Below are 15,959 nucleotides of genomic sequence, written 5' to 3' on the forward strand. Positions count from 1 at the left end.
AGGCTGCAGTAAGCGAACTTAGACACAATCGTGCTGTTACCTGTCTACCGTCTGTTTTGTCTTACATCGATAGAACGTGCATACGTTATCTCGAGTGTTGCTTCGCGCACCCTTATTCAACTGTTGGGAGTTCAGTCTGTGCCGAACCAGTTGAGGAGTTACATTGACATTCGAGAATGTGACTAGGCGATCTACTTATCTAAGCCACCGGGCGGAAGTTGCCTCTTCATCTGCCGCCAAGATACAATGCGTTCAATAAAGAAGGTTGTGATGTGTTTTTTTGTCCGATAGTAGAAACGTACTGTTCAAGGTCTGTAGTGTGTAACTAAGAATAGCTCCGCCACAAATGAATCAAAAGAATTTTTCAAAAAACAGAACCAATCATCTAAACCAGAACCAGCGGAACGTATCACCCCAGATAAAAAGTCATTTGTCTAGTAAACATGTACTTCTGTGCTTCCGTTTTCTGCTTTTTGTACAGAGTTTAGCCCTGTAGCACTAGAAACTCGAGCCACTGCGTGCAATGATCGCTTGTGTCTGCTTTTGGATTTTGACTAATTTGAAAATTATCTTCCCCTTGCGATTACCTTCGATACGGTGGTACGGTTTGTGGTACGTTTGCCGGCTCCGGTGCGGTTCTAGACCCGTTGCCCATCACTGAGCTGATGACGGTTTCGGCCTGCATAACTAGGGAATAGCGTGCCGGTGCTCTATCAGCGATAAACTTTACATAATTGCTCGTTTGTTTATTGAATGCTCTCCCGAGACTCCCGAGGCACGGATGCTACCTCGATGATGGGCAGACAGGATTTAGAGACCGTGATCCTTCGGGCTGGATGGGGATAGGGATTCGAACTTACCAGGTACGAGTAAGTGGGAGCAGAAAGACGAAGGAAGATATCATTTGATAGTCAATTAGCTGATGAAGTAGTGCGGCACTGGCTAATCGGAATCAATTTGGTAATATTTCGAGTCGAGTGGAGCTGTCGCGGGAGATCGTTGATATTAATTTGATGTTTCTGGCCGGCTGGTTAGGAGTGTGATTAAATAGACTAGCAGTAGCTCGTTGAAGGAGGCCTCATCTCAACCTCTGTAAATGAAAGCCTAGAAAGTAAATGAAAGTTGAACTTTTTGGTGTATTACTTTATTAATCTGTGGAAAGGTAAAAGTTGACAGTATTTCTTAAGTGATATGTTGCAATAATTATTGTACAAAAATAAATATTCGAATCAAATGGCATATTATTTTCATTGCCTACTGGATTATTATATTAATCTGTGATTTTTAAGACTGAAAATATATCTTTACCTATAAAACCAGATTGCATGTGATGAACGTATGCACGCTGTGTTTCCCTGTTCGTTTACTAAATTGACACCCACCGTCCATCTGCCGCACAGCATGTGTCGCAAGCGTTCTCCAAAAAAGGCCAATTTTATCTTCAAACTCACTAAGAAAGCGTTTCAAACATTTTAAATATTTCGGGGAGTGCCGTAATAGAGATTGTATACTCATCTTCTCTCATTATCATCGGAATTGCTGTTCCTCAATGAATGTCGTGTCTAACATTCATAACCTTCTTCTTCTTTTTAGAAAGTATCTCCACCAGCTGTAAAACCGTTCCTCGTTGCAAACGGACCGATTCATTCATCCGAAAAAACGTAAGCTTCCATTTATGGCCATCAATGGGCGATTGGAACGTAAAGCACCACGTCGCATTTCGCCTTTCGCTCATCCGTGATTCCCATTTGTCGAAGTGTGAATCTAATCGTTTGTCGATGCCCGTTATCGGGTGGAATGTTTCACGCCGTGGTAAAGAAATTTAGTCATTTTTCGATCCACCGAAAATCTGTCCCAAAAGGCCGTACGGTGTTCGGCTCCCGGCCGGGCTAAAACCGTAATGTGCGTGATTTTGTTTTCGTTTCTTTTAGGGACAATTTTCATGAATGGATCGGCTGCTGGAACCGGTTCGGTGTGCGTTATTATTTATGAATGGATTAAAATATCCAAACAGAAAATGATCTCAACGATTTCTGGAGAATGATCAAGAATTCATAAACCGATCGACCCAAAACGGCCCTCAAAAGCACGTTTGGACAACGGGAGTGTTTGCCCACCCCGGAGAGAAAGACCTTCCTTTTTACCGACCGATTGCTACAACGTCCGATACAGCTCCGCTTCCTGCCACGCTGAAGATTTGCATGTTTCGTGCGTTCCTCTTCACTCGGCCTGTTTCTCGGCGTAGTGTAGATATTTTATTTTAATGTCATATTTTATAACAATTTTCATAATTTGGGGCTATTCGTTTGGTTAAAATATGTCTTCCGTTTTTGTCACGATTTGAGACCCTGGGGTGTTTGTGTTTGGCAAGGGGAAAACATGGTCAGAAGTAAAAGATTAAAGCTTGGCCAAAAGGCAAATGGGTAAAATATTTTTCTTTTTTAAATTCACGTTTTTTGCTATTTTATTTTTCCCACCTCTTTATTGAAACAAAACAAAAACCAAGAGAAAAAAACTGAACTTTTGCTGTTTATCACCAAAACACCTTTAACAGAGACTGTTTGCTGTATTGTGCACTAAATTCGTTGACCATCCACTTCCAACCGAGTGACAACTGCAGTTAAGTTATATTCTCGCACTATTTTTGGCACCTTCGCGCGCTCGGGTTCGGAATCCATGTGAGGCCTCTTCTGACCGGGCCGGAATATCGTATTACGGCTCGATTATGATTATTAAATTATAATTCATGCACGTATCGTTCGCGGGTGTCGGGTTGAATTTCTTGCCTGGCTGATGCTGCTCAAGTTGGTATCGTTTCGGTTGGCTGTTGGGTTTGGAAGTTTGGAAACGGGCACGCTAGGGTGTTGAATGAGACACCCCACCGGGTGGCAAATGGGAGTCGTTTGATTCATTTCTTCGTGCCTTAAACACGAATGTTTTCCATTTGGAAGATAAATCTTGTGCCCCGCGTTGTGAAAGGGGTTAGAGAAATTTTACCACCGAACAACAAATTCCAGCACTGTCGAGTGTAATAAGTAACGAGCGTACGTGAAATGAGCCACGGAAGGTGATGGTTTACTTCCATAAAAATGTGCCTCCATTGCTGTCCCATAAACATGTATGCTTTTATTTCGAGAAAATATTGTTGAGCTTGGGATGGCTATACTACCGCACACAGACTGTTCGTTAATTCTTAACAGCATATCCTCCATCTCGGTTGGAAGCTAAATTAAACATCCTTTCAAATCAAACCAAGCGGGAAGATTCATAACTCATGTGTCTGTGCAGCATCAACACCGGTTGGATGAGATTATTATGGCCGTAGCATTTCTTAACGCTTCGATTCATCACCAGATCGTCCAATTGTGCTTCCATACTTTAATTACTCATTCATCTTAAATAACATACGTAAACCCGACTCCGAAACAAACAGGTTCCATTTTGGATGCACTGGAAATGTGTTGCGGATCTCTTGTGTACTCCAACACATACACAAAGCCTGCTCTGATTTGGCACAACTACCACTTGTGCAATCGGCCCAAGGACCCTACAAGGTTCTCCATTAGCTTCATCTTAATCTGTCGTCTTTCACGAGTGTTGAATGAGAAATCTTCACCCCGAAAAGGAGAAAATTGTCAAAACGAAAACATTTAGATAGGAATCTTACTCAGCAATTCTGAAGCAAACGTGTCCCGCTCCACGGTCCTTTTCGACTCAAGTTGTCTTCAGTGCGCTTGAAATATCGTTCCTTAGACAATCGAGAAACAGAACCACTGCTACGGTCGGAAAGCAACCGAAACAAGGGTAAAATCCTTCATCGGTTTCTTTGACGCTGACTTACGAATTTCCCGGTTGTTAATCTTCACTAATCTGTATAATTTATCTTTTGACTTTTATAACCGGAAAACTCGAGCACGAAGTGGTTACCTCAAAGTTACACCAGCACGGAACGCTCGAGCGGCGGGGATATGACCGGAAGTTTCGCCCGAAACAAAAGGACCACCTCGGACCAAGAATATCCTCTCCACCGGTTCGCAGTGAACTGGAACGGCAGATTGGCTTTCCACGGTAAACTTTTCGGCACATAAAATGTGCCCAACGATGAAAACATCGAACCGGAAAACACCAAGGGTGACTATCCGTTGCCAAAATGGACGACTATCCCTCGGAGCTCACTTCGAGCGACTTCTGGCTGTTGTATTCTAGGAGATACCCAGGAAAACCACCATCTCCACAGATACTTACCCACACAGACACATACTCGTAAAAGCCCGTTGGCCAAGAATTGTTGGTATACTCCACTTCAACTTCTCGCAGGATATCTGCTCTCCATTCCGCTTGGTCTCCCCGCATAGGTCACGATTCTTCCCTTTGCGCTACATCATGGGCGAGAAAAGTTTCGCAAACAATCCAAACGAACGAAACTTCATCTCCCAAAAAAGACCCCAAAGGCGAAGAATGACCGAGTGCCATGAGCAGGGAAGATTTCTCAAAATTAGATCCAGATAACAACCGTCCGCCTGTTTCACCGCTCACTGCAACGAATCTGCCCGCACCCGATGGTGCGGGTTTAGCATAAGTATGTGTTGGCGTGACGATAGTGTGCTAGTGGTGGCTTTCGATGAGAAGGTGTAAAGTTTTGTGTCTCCGCTATTTATCGGAAGGGCTGCCAAAAAATCCCCTCATCAACCCCCCCCGAAACACTCACTACACATTACTCTTTTTCTAATAGACCGAGCGTCGGTACGTACGTTTCGGTAGGTGCCGGATAGAACGGTCTCCTGCCGTAGCCGGCAATCAACGGCCCCGATACCCGGAGTAACAAACTGCTCTGTGAAAGTGTTAACAATTATGAGAATAAGTGCCTTCTAAGCTGTTGATGGGAGTTGAGAAACTATGCTCGAGATCGAACGTTTTAAGCTTTTGCCACACCTGGAGTAGATGGGAAGTTTGCTAAATACCGTAAATGTAACCGTATCAAATGTAAGCCCAATATTTCCACGCTCGTGCATAATGGGAGAGCAGATAAAATATCATCTATTTTAATTAATATCAACAACAATATAATTACTCTATTAGTTTTCATAAAAATGAAATAATTTGTAATAGTCATTGATGCAATTTTTTTAATCGTTTTCATATCGCTGTTTGACAGTTTTAGGATACTACAATTGAGTGAAAAAAAAGAATGACATGTGGGCTCGTCCGGGATTTGAACCCGGGACCTCTCGCACCCTAAGCGAAAATCATACCCCTAGACCAACGAGCCCGTCGTGAAAGGCACCGTCAAGTACGCGTTTTATGTGAAACTCAGTTTTTATTTGGAAATTTATATATTGTTCCAGAGCAAAACATCTGTACGTTTTAGATGAATAATCTTAGTGAGCTTGATATAAATGATGCACACCCGTGTTATTGATCCATTTCCTTCATTCTGACCTACATAACCACCTGTTAAAAATTGCTTTTACTATTTAAATAGCTATAGCTGTTTTCTTTAGTTAATAGTAGCAGAATAATTAAACTATTATATCATCTGCACCTTCACAAAAGTCATGGCTTGCATTTACAAAGCATTTACAATACCGGACAAGAGAGCCTATGTCCTAGTTTTAATTATTTCTTTACTACGCATTTACAACTAACCCTTCGATCGTAAAACTATTCCAAAACTGGGCCACGATTGCGTTCAACCCGTTCCGAAAAGATCAATCACCCCAATTTCATCCAACGGTTTCAACCGAAAACAAGTTCAGTTCCAGCCCCATGCAGCAGATGCCCGTTTGGCGTCTAATGTTGCGGATGCTATCCTACAGAAGGTCCCTGAATGAAATCAAGATCCTTACGGCCAGAAAAAGGTCGCTCGGCTCACTTGGTCCCGAACGGAGTGGCACCATAAATGTATTAATGATTTTATTTGTTTAGCTACCATTCTAATTAAAATTAGACATTACCCACCATGGTATCGGTTCGGTTCGGTAAGTCATAAAACGTTCCCTGTTCCTGGCATCCCTCTTCGCTGAATGACTTTCGATGGTTGCAAATGGGGCAATCGCAAGGACAACCGTCCTGTCGCCACCGTGACGCATATGGACACACACACACACACACGCACTCACTGGCGGCATAAAATGTAAATGTGAATCCCAAATTTATGATGCTGCTCTCGTATGAGTTTGCATTGGAAAATTTATTATTCCAAAATCGTAAAATTGTTCACCACGCCGCACTTGAGCTTCGGCAGGTTCTCATGACAGCTCGAAAGCCCCCGCTTTGAAGTCCGCTGCATCGGCTTATCGGTTTATCCCGTGTCCAAATCTGCTCTCGACACGCCACGAGAACGATGGATGAAGCCCGCGACTAGACAAATGTCCGTGGCAAATTGAGCCACGTTATGCGCCCTGCACAACATGTCGGAGCGGAATCCACCACACTGTTGGTGGTATTATGGCGGGAATTTGTTTCCTTATTTCAGCGGTTACAAAACATTGGGAGCAGCAAAAGTAGCCCAGTTAACACAAAGCCACCGTTGAGTTCTCAAACAGCATAAAACGTACTAGTCGTCAAGTAGGCCAGAAGCCACAGAGCTTGGAAATTTAATTAATTGGCTCACATTAAGAGCATTGCATGCGTTCGTTGGCGTTTTTTTATTCCAGGGTGCCTCACATTTCATTACGCCTCCAACAGGCTGTGGGATATTTAAAAAAAAATAGAAAAAGGGTCGTAAGTCAATAACGATCACAAATGGCCGATTATTTATTCTAGTCTGCTTGGGTGCCCTTAATCAGGTATCGTCCATGCGCATCTGCGTAATAGGCGATCAAACTAGTCTAGTTTTACGAATCAACATGGCACCATGATGGTGGCCGTTCTGCTGAGTCGTTACGAAACCCGGGCTGACTAATGGCATTAATATTTTCAACTGTCAAAATATCGTTCAACCTTCTTGCACCCGCACAACGGCGGGTTAGTGTTTGTAAATTCTCACCGCTGGAAGATTTCAATTAAAACTTGCTTGTTGAAAAACAATGTGGATAAAGTTTGGAAGCATCTGCAAAATACATTAAAACTGTTTTTTTTTTATTGAAAAGTACTATGATTCAATCGCATACAACAAAATTCCCTTTCTGCTAATAAGATATCTAATAGTCAGCTAAATGTTATCCCCATGGACGCACCACACAATGTCAATGGCCCCCGAAAAAAAAAAACAATATTTACTTTCAGCTTTTCTCTTGCAAAAAACAATGCTAGCACCATAACAAAAACCCAAGTAAAAAGAGATAACAGTTATACAAAGTTTCCCTTCCAACAGCTTACCAATTCACCAACCCCTTTGTCCAGTCCCGTCGCACCAACTCGGATAATTGGAAACAAATTTGTCGGTTACGTTCCATCCTCCGGCTTGAACCCGACGGTGGCCACATGCGTCACCATATAAAAATGGACCATCATAATCGCCGGTGGGTGGAATCTGGCCCCTTTGCTACCATGAAGCCACTCCCTTTCACGTCGGACACCCTTCCGAACAAGTGCCGGTGGGCGATCCAGACCGCAAAACTGACAGTGCAATGCAAACAGTGTCCCGCTCGCCTTTATGATGATCCTGTTAAAGTGATTATCATAAAAGTTATCATAATTCTATTATCTACGGAAGATTTGACTTTCCTTTTGCTTCCCCCTTGCGGTATCCTTTTTTCCCGAAGTCTCTTCCAGCATCCCGCTGGCAGGAACATGGTTTTGCGCAATCTCAGCACATCGAGCCAGTCGAACAACCTGACCTCGTCGAGGGGTGACTAGGATGAGTAAAAAAAAAGAACTGGAAGTTAGAAACGTGTCATCCAAGGGGACAACAATGTGATGAGAAATTACACCACCCTCTCGTTAAGCGAGATAATAAAAGCGACTGCCACGGCTTAAACCTAAGAATTCGTTCTGCGCTACCCTTCATTAGTCATATCGTCGGGAATTGTTTTATGGTTACTTCTGGGGCAGTGATTTTTATGGGAATATGGGTGAATAGAATAGAAGATTCTGCACTCACAGGAACACTCTCACGCCACACACTCATACCGCAAAGTTTATCCAACGAATGAAGGGATGGTTGAGACCATTTGTTCGTCATTTCATAAATTTGGATTAGAAACATCATGCTGATGGACCATTACGGAAAGGCACGATCCGAAATCTATAGCGCATCCAGCCTAATCCTGTTAGAGTGTGTAATCGCTGGATGAGAATGTGGTTTAAAAATTGATAAACCCTAATCCGTAATTTGAAACTGTCCGACCTGAGCTATTTATCATTAAAACAAAAAACCCCGTGGCATATGTTCTTTTTCCAGCAAACGTTTACAAAGCACTTAAAACAGCTAGTGGCTACATTATGTAACACTCTAGGGATATGATTTAATGTAATTATATCGATCAAATTATTTGTAATAAAAAAACAGGTTTAAAAAATCTGAAAGTTCAACATCCTAGCAGTGTTGGTCGGTGCTGATTGCTGCATCCCTGCGCAAACTATTTATACCTTTTAACAGTAAACAACCCCAGTTTTCTTTGAAGCTAGATGCTGAAGATGTATGGAAGAATCGTAAACTACAGTTTATGAGTTCGTTTTCATCAAACAAGAACGCTTTACAACCACCCATGAGCTTCACTCGACGCGCAATTTAATTCCCTGCCCTGGCGTTGGTGTTACCGTCGGTAAGAAAGTAGTTGAGCAGATCAAAGGCGGTATGCAAATAAATCAGAGCTAATTCGAGTCAAAGAAAATAAACGAAAAGAGATATAAAGCCGATACTGTAAACTGGTGACGTTTGGTTTGGCGTTTATTTGTTGTAATTTTACAGTGTACAGGTTGCAGACAGAATATCTTTTCATTCGCTGATTAAGAATAATTAATGAAAATTTTATCAGTGTGAAAATTTTTCGAAAATGTCTAAGATATCAAAGTAAAAAAGTATTGATAAATAATTATTATAAAAAAAAATACTTGAGTCCTACAGAGTTAAGAAACCAAATGTTAAAATGGAACTAAACAGGCTCACATCAAGTCAAAGAAAAATAACTCCGATAGATGCTGTACCAATATTTAAAATAAAATTCATTTCACACATTACCATTCAACTGCATTTCGTCTTCTATTTATTGTTTCCATTTAATTTCAGTCTACTCGGTGTAAATTAATGAGAACGCACGGTGAAAATGAGCCACCCTTTTGCTCACCTCGTTTATCCGTCAACGACAACCGGAATGGATCACTTTAACGGTTCAGATGCATTCGATGTTCATAAAAGTTTATTTGACGTACGGCCATTTTCGTTCTGCTACTTTATGCCAATTCGCCTTTTTTAAAATAATGCACAACGCTGTGGATACTGTGGAAGAAAGGGATGCACTTTTCCATTTATCACGAATGTCATTAAGCTTATGACAACATTTATTTTTCCTGATTGGTTTTTATATAAAAAAAAAAAATGATAATTTGTAATAAGCAGAATATGATTTAGCATGTGGTATATAAAATTACTTACATGATAAATTTACAAGAATTTTATATTCAACACAGTTCTAACACGATACGCTTTGTATTCTTACCATATACATTTCTCCTGGTTTAGCAACTTTAAAGTTTGGCTGCACGGCCTACGAAAATATTCCGATCTATCAACTGCTCGTATGTTATGAAACCAGATGGTGTGAATGATTTCTCTTGACAGGCAGGAATTGAAGGTCGGTTCAAGTTTGACGAATTCAATGGAATGTATAATTTACAAACAAACAGATACAAGGACTCCACCAATCACCGTTTATGAAAAGTGAATCGAATTGAAAAACGAGCCAAATATTCTAAATTTGACAACCTTTGCATTTTATTTTCGGACAACACAAAGACGGGAAATCTATCCTCACCCATTCGTCTACGACATGTGATCATGGTGGACAACTTAATATTATGAAGTAAATGATATGACGGTAACCGTATAATCATACTACACTTTTGGAAAAAAACATTATAAATGTGTCAGTAAGTTGCAGCCGTCAACATGCGAATCAAAGCTATCGTTTCTATTTTGAGAAAGATCAGTTAAACTTGTTTGCCACTGGGACCGTCTCGGCAGCTTGTCTAATCCATCCTTAACGGGGTCGTCTAGCAACGACAGATTTGCTGAGGTTTATAAACAAATCTTCAAGTTTCGTGAAATGCATAAATTATATTCATTTCATTTTGTTATTGTGTGGTTTGCCTTTATACTTAATTAACTTAAGAACTATGTCTTAAATGCTAAATGCAATTTTAAATACAATTTAATTCAACTATTCAAAATGATAACAATAACCATTGGATGTATGTAACGATAGAATCTAACAAGTGACATATAGCAGGGTTAGAGAATAAGAGGAGAGGTGGGGTAACATCAAAATCAGTCGTTTGTTAGATTGAAGGTAAAGTTGTGCTATCTGTCAATTTTATATTAACAGCTAATCCCAACACCGAATGGGCTGCGATGCACAAAGGAAGATTTTTCCTTCTACAATCAATCAATTTCCCATAAAAAACTAAATCCTTATTCTGTCTTACAGGCTAGGCAAGCAGGTGTAAATTTTGTCAAAAGTTAAACAATCAAAGACACAAAGCAATTTCCAACATTTCAAGAACACACACGAGGTAAATGGTTTTCAATCGATTCGTCCAGTGATGGAGTGTAAATCCATTTCCACGAATTTCACCTTACCCAACAAAGAAATCACAGCGACAATTTGTCTACGCTCGGCCGATGCACCATTCGAATCTTAACAGCAATCTTACCAAACAGGGTAGACAAGCCGTCGCCTTGGAAACATCGACTGGGCCTGCTACCCCCATCGCTGCAGTCTCACGCATCCTATGCGCACCTTTGTGTTAGATGCATTCGTGCGATAAAGACATCAGAGACCCAGCGAGCCTTAAGTTAGGGAATCTGCTATGACCGTTGGAAGATCGATCAGTTCTGATTCGATTGCTTTCAGTATATCGAGTGCAAAGTCATCCCGTCTCCGTGAGCGTCGAGTAAAAATGCGTTGAGAAATAAAACTATTATTGAATCACCGGACAAACTGCCAAGGGAGTTGGGAATAATCGTCCCTGCTTTAGCTGCTGACTCTGACATATTCACAACAAAAAAATCGTTACCCACTTCGGCCTCCTCCTTCTGGCACGGTGTCTTTCCGTATCAGTATCTATTTTCGACCATCCAAAAGAGAAAAACCGAATCTAACGCTTGTGGTTGGTGTGAAAATTAAAATTTAAATATATGCATTAAGATTAGTGCCCAACGCATGTCAATCATGTGTTGGCCGCGCGGGGCGTACCGAAAACGCAACCAGCAACGGAACGTCCATGGGAAGCTTCGGCTAAGCAAGAAAAAATACCCCTCACGTTGGCGAGGCACAATGGTTCGGGATTTTACATTGACCGTCCGGTCCGGCCAGTAACAGCTAGTAGATGATGTCCATGATGATGTGGCTAATTTTGTTTCCTTTTTGCTGTTGCTTGAACGGGTTATGAATGAATTCGCTTTTGCTGGTCGGGTAAGTGGAAATTCATTGATCAAATCAAAATCAGGTCAGGTGCTGCTAAATGTAGCGATTAAACAATCGAATCATCAAGCGATAGGTCAATACTGACCGCACAAGAAGGGCTTTTTTTTCGTACAAATTCGAATCTTTTGTATTTTTTTGCTAATTTGCAGCAATCGATTGATCGTTATTGATTTATTTTGAATAATTTTTGTTTATATCATTTACATTTACTATAGAGTGTGCAAAATTCATTTTTATGGCATAACCGCACTTAGCGACAACAATAAGTAGTTTTATAGAAAGTCTTTTTTACAGCACACATAACATGTACATCAATTAATTTGATTGTACATTGCAATAGGTTCCTCTTTATGTAACGAATTAAGTACTTAAATTTTATTTTTATATTACATTCAACAACTCCGATTAAAAAAGCCACTTTTTTTCAAATGCTATTCATACAGCCATTCAAAAGAAAGCCTTTTTCGACACAGTTATAACGACCGACAAATGATAACCCATGCGATACATACATCCTCTGGCACATACAAACGCGAAGGCATAATGAGGGGTTCGGGTCACTCGAATAAGCTTAAATTACGAAACAAACCACTGCTAGTCTCGGCTTGCTCACCACAAGCATTGCTTGCTGACGCCGAAAACATTTGTGACAAGAAGGTGATCTTGTAAACTGCGATTATTCCGTTCCTACCCCTGGCCGCTGTATTGCAAATTATGCACATTGAGATCTCGTCTCTCGTTGGTCTGCTCGCTATCATTATCTCCCGAACTCGATCCACAATCCGAAACGGTGCGATGAAAACATCATTAAGCCGGTAGCTAACTAACTACTGTGTTGGGTCTGAAGTTGTGGATTTGTTTTGGGCTCTTCACTTCCTGTACGAGACGGAGCGCGCCGCTGTTTCACCACAACGCAGCGTAAGAAACCATGTAGAAATGTCATGTCGCTCAAATCACCACCAAACCGCAACGGAAACCGTCCCCGGCTGCGTCCGGTTGCTTCGTCGATTCCCTCTGAGTCAGCGGAATTGCGCTCATTTACATGATTTGGCCAACCCATTTGATTAATCCTCACCGTTCATCTGAGTGAAGCACTTGCCTCGACAGGCCCGCACCTTCCGGCTGTTGGTTTGTTTCCTTGCCGAAGGATTCCTTCCAACCCGCGCGCGGAACGATGGTTGATTAAAAATTTAAATTCTTGTCAAGAATCTTTTCAACTGTCAAGCAACAGCACCGGCGACTCGAGCGTACGGGCATCATTCGTTTCAAATTTTATCAAACCAACGGAACGTGCATGTGAATGGCAGTGTGACTGAGAGCGGGAATGAATCATTTCACGGTAGTCATACCCACATCAGCGACAGGATTCGATCCAGCAGCCGATCGAGAACCTGATCTTGATCGTTGAGCTAACGGCAGCTTCTGCGGAAATCGTTTCAAACATCAACCACGAGCCCCCTCCTGCGACTTGGATCGGAGATAGATTAGTGATAGATACAACCAAAAAAAAAGAGACTAAAACCCCCACTAAGATGAAACGAACGATTCTCCCCCCATTTCCAGACGATGCGAGCTTCTCGTAAAGTGGGGTCGAGCTATTCAAGCCCCGACCGCACTGGTAGATTGTGATTAAGGCTCGCGCACGTCCACTACGAATTGATGGGTGATGTGTTGAAAATATTAAAAATATTCCTATCTTAGCTGTCCCTTTCGTCTCATACCCGTCCATCAAACCGTCCAACCCCGGCTCTGCATGTAGAGCTGCATGTTTTGTAGTTTCTTCAGATATCCCAAATATAACCCTCCCGTTCGACCGTTTCAACACGTACGGACAGACAAACATTTGATGTGTGCGTCCTAAATGGACACGAACGCAGCCAAAAACTCAGTAGGGTTATGTCAATCTTTGCCGCTGCCCGTTGACGGACGGATGCTTGAAAGAAGGAGCGTTTTAACTTTTATCACTGTCAGTTAGCGACGGCAAAGGAATGCGATCGGGAATGCGACCAACGGAACTGTTTTCTAGGAATAATTCGGCCTTCCCGGTGGTTGGGGTTGCAAATCGCTTTAAACCGCTTACATATTCAACCATGAAAGACATCCATTTCGATCGATTGCTTTGGTTTGGTTTGGTCGACGATGACCATAATAAAATGAATATAAATATTTAACCCATCACATCCCAGAGCATTTGAAGATGAAATTTTAACGCAAAAATATGCTGTTTTAAATAGCTGTACTTATGTGCAAAGTTCGGGGAAAGGAAATTATCTGAATCATTAATGGAGTTTTTTTGGACATAAGCCACTCAAAATTCATTCACAAAACAAGTAGACAAGGGTCTTTATTGATCTAGACACCTAACAGCTAACATCAAATTTAAACAATAAAAATCTTGAATTCGTTTTATCAATTTGAAAATATTTACTTTGTTGTTTCACTCAAGTTCTTCCATTTCAAATTAATTAAAATCACCTTTTTCAAAAAAAAATCATATGACACGTAATTTGTATTCATGCATTTTACATTCATTGAATTTTACTAAAACATTGACAACATCAAGTCAAATTTTCTTTGCCTCACATTTTTCTATGCTACTGTTCAAAACGACAGAGTGTTCCTCTCAAGACAGAAAGCTAAAGCTCTTTCCTTCTCACACCTTCTGTGTATAATTAGCAGCATTCAACAATAATGCCGTTGCTTCAGCCACGATCAAACGAATTCTCACGCCATCAAACGCACCTTACGCAAGGATCCCCGTACTATTATTTCACCCGTTCGTCTCATGGCCGTCCCGAAGTTATTCGAATTTGTTTGCATTGCCCGCTCTTGTAAAGCGGACCAAAACGTTCGAAAGGTGCCAAACGCTTTCGATTAACTGTTCAGCTAAACCATTGACTCCGTTTCAAACATGACACGGGAGTCGAAACCACCTCCCGCTACGGTTTCGGTAAGGTATCTTCAGAAAAGCTCACTCCATTGGTTTCGGCTTTTGGCGAGAAAAAATAATTTCCCACAGTCATCAAACCTCTTTACGTGTGACCGACCCACCGGCCAATAAGCGCCATGCAGGTCAAATCATTGACTCGGCCGGGGGATCTGGCGATCCAAACATGCCTTCCCTAAAATTAAACAACAATGGATGGAAGGTTTTGGTAGGAGGAGATTTGGAGATGGCTTGAAACTGGATCAGCAATTATGATGCTTACGGCACACTAAGCCGTCCTACTGCTGATATTGCTTCACTTTGCTTTAGTAGAAAAGAAACCAATACTTTACTAAAAACCTTTAAAATAGCAAAATTGTGAAACGGTATCAACCACATCTAGAGAAGAGATATATCGATGGCCCCAACCGCATGTTTAATCTATTTCTGATTTCTTAATTAGCTGCCCTGTATGATTATCTATTAAAATGAACCTCCCTCCTTCATTAAACCGTGGCAAACGTTTAACTTTCCCGGCTCGTCGATGGACGAAGAGCAAGCTGACGGAGATGCCGCAGAACGAAGATAAATCGTCTGCTTCATTTGCGCATGTTGCGAAAGGAAGCGCCAAATAGGAACACCAAACAGCCATCAACCGGAGCTCATCAGGGAGCAGCTGTCGACATTCGCGAGGTTGATAGTCAGCTTCCTTTTCGCAGTCAATCCAACACCGTCATAAAGAAACGGAACTGTTCAGCATATGGATTCAGCAAACGGTTACAATCCGTCGCTGGGATTAAAACACTTCTTGGTTGATGCTTTCTTGGCGATGGAGAAAACTTGAATATCTGACTAAAAGAATATTCAAAAATAATGGGCTCAGTACAACTTGTGCACACGTCCAACTGTGTACGAATGATGAGGAAAAGATATTGCTAGAAACAACTCATTTTTCGCAATTATTTTTTGTCTTGAAGATCCAGGTGTTTGTAAGCGGTTGTTCTAGCAAGTCTCCAGCGTTGAGTTTGTGGTGGTTAGATCACATGAAATCTTAAATTTTAAAAAATGTAATGGATATCATAGTGTAAATATAAAGATAACATTCCGCAACAAAAACTAGTCTGGGTGAAAAATGCACTGTAGATTTTAAATAATTTTAGATGGAAAACATTTTCTGAGTTGATTCTATTCCAATAATTCGGGATGACAATGTTAACGATGATTTCGGTAGAAAACAACTTTATTGTATGAAAAGTGATGTACCGATATTTTAATTTTACTCATCATAGCAGACATATCACCACATTTTGACTCATCTCACGCTCATCAATACGTCGCTTAAATACATGAAATTGTAGCACCACGTTATGCAACACCCGGGTCGAGATACACATTTACCATAATTTCACACCCCTATTCATGTAGAGAAAAAATAACCCTTCAAG

General features: G+C 41.2%; 1 non-coding gene across 1 annotated transcript; it reads right to left on the bottom strand.

Moving 5' to 3' along the window:
• Nucleotides 1–5,197: 5,197 nt before the first annotated feature.
• Nucleotides 5,198–5,269, bottom strand: Trnap-agg (transfer RNA proline (anticodon AGG)). The gene has a single exon. It is a non-coding gene; the product is annotated as a tRNA-Pro (tRNA).
• Nucleotides 5,270–15,959: the final 10,690 nt, after the last annotated feature.

This window comes from Anopheles marshallii, chromosome 3 (assembly GCF_943734725.1).
Source record: "Anopheles marshallii chromosome 3, idAnoMarsDA_429_01, whole genome shotgun sequence".
NCBI lineage: Eukaryota > Metazoa > Arthropoda > Insecta > Diptera > Culicidae > Anopheles > Anopheles marshallii.